Source organism: Triticum dicoccoides, chromosome 2B (genome assembly GCF_002162155.2).
Source record: "Triticum dicoccoides isolate Atlit2015 ecotype Zavitan chromosome 2B, WEW_v2.0, whole genome shotgun sequence".
Lineage (NCBI taxonomy): Eukaryota > Viridiplantae > Streptophyta > Magnoliopsida > Poales > Poaceae > Triticum > Triticum dicoccoides.
In genome coordinates this window covers 215,580,152-215,582,483 of record NC_041383.1, presented here as the reverse complement: position 1 = coordinate 215,582,483, position 2,332 = coordinate 215,580,152, and positions in this window count along the sequence as shown.

Below are 2,332 nucleotides of genomic sequence, written 5' to 3'. Positions count from 1 at the left end.
AAAGATGACCCTGGGGCTCCGGAAACCCAAGGGAAAAAGGGCTAGGTGAGGCAAATGGTAAAATCAAGGTTGGGCCTTGCTAGAGGAGTTTTATTCAAAGCGAACTGTCAAGGGGGGTCCCATAAATCACCCAACCACGTAAGGAACGCAAAATCCGGGAACATAACACCGGTATGACGGAAACTAGGGCGGCAAGAGTGGAACAAAACACCAGGCATAAGGCCGAGTCTTCCACCCATTACCAAGTATATAGATGCATTAATTAAATAAGAGATATTGTGATATCCCAACATAATCCTGTTCACCATGGAGCAATCTTCAACTTCACCTGCAACTAACAACGCTATAAGAGGGGCTGAGCAAAGCGGTAACATAGCCAAGCAATGGTTTGCTAGGAAGGGTGACAAGGTTAGAGGCTGACATGGCAATTTGGGAGGCTTGAGGAGCAAATGATAGGTAGCGTAACAAAGCAATAGAACGAAGCAACTAGCATAGCAATGATAGCAGTGAGATCCAGGGTAGCGGTCATCTTGCCTGAAATCCCGCTAGGAAGAAGAACGAGTCCATGAAGAAGATGAAGCCATGAAGACGAACCAAGCGTAGACGAACGAATCCTCACGATCGCAACGAAACAGGAACTATCGAGAAGAAGCACACAACATAGTAAACACACCACACATAGACAAGACATGATGCACAACAAGCATGATGCATGACAAAGCTACGTGCAGCTACTCATGGCAAGAGATGATGCATTACAAGAGCAACACATCAAAGCAAGTTTAAATGAGGCCGGAAACAACATAGAACAATTCGGGTAAGTCCTCATATGCAAGTTTCAAAGTTGGTCAAGATCTGAACAAACATTCAGTTGAAGTTGTTAAACAGCAAGTTAAAGAGCACCAAAAGGATCTACACGAAATTCTAGTCAAGTTACATATAAAGTTCATTTAGTTCGGAGTTACGACCTAGAAGATATGAACAAAACAAGTTAAACATGACATTGATGCAAAACGCATACAAACATCAAGCAAACACTCTCAAAACAGGATGCAACATGATAATATGAAACTTCATGCAAAAATAAGCAAGTTTCATATAGAGCACACTCAAAACGGAGCAACGGTGCAACACATACACTCTATACAAGTTTGAAGGACAAGCTGTCCAAAACAGCAACTAGGCATCTAGCAAGCATCAAAACAACATGCTACAGTACCACAATAGGAAAACAAAAGGCATGGACATGATGTACAGGTAATGCATGACAAAACATGAACACTGAGCTATCTCCAGAAATCACTAGATCATGCTCCAAAACACATGGCAAGATGGCAAATAATAACAGTTTGTCATTAGCAGAAATAACATCAGGTTGTAATGTTTAGAGCTATCAAACAACATGTTACAAGAACTTATCATGGCAAACAAAAGCATGGCATTAATCTACTAATCTCATATAACAAAAGTCCCTTATTGACCATGAGCCAAAAGGGCACAGAAAATATGATGGCACCCATGTAAACATAGCAAGTGATATGACAGATTCATACATGGCAGGAACAACAATAAGTAGACATGTTGGTGAGCTTGAACCACTCACCACAGAGCAATACATGGCATGTCAAGGCAACCAACAGTAAGAAGACATGTTTATGAAACTAAGCATGGCAAGAACAAGTTCATAGGATGCATGGATCCCTAGCAACAACCATGGCAACATTGAACTTAATGTTAACAGGCTGACAGCAACATTATTTAGCAAGTTTGGAGCAAGATAACAACAGGTTACAGCAGGCTATAAATGCAACCAGGAGCATGAATGGATACAGAATGACATGTACATCAAAACATCCTTAGTGAACATCTCTAAATTATGCATAGAATGACTTGTAGCAGCAGGTTTATATAGCATCATAACATAACAGAATCAGTCTAGCAAAACAGCAACAGCAAGTACCCGACTTCATGAGCTCGATGCACTCACTACAAGACTCACAAAAATACATGGATGGCACCCCTGTGAAAATGGCATGGCATAGTACAAAACACATGTAGACATCAAGCTCATAAGATGCACACACAAAATGCAACGAAAAAGACAAATCACCAAGTTATAACAGTTTCAGCAGATTAACATCATATAGCACTTTCGCAACGATGATTTGGGCATCAAGATGGACTCAAACGAACATGGCACAATGGAACTAAATGTAGAGCATCTCACAACGAACATTTTGATATATAGCACGCACAAAACGGAGCCGTATGCAGCTAGTTATGACATGTCGAACAGTGCATCAGAAAGTGACTTTTTCAAGGGCTTAGAGAA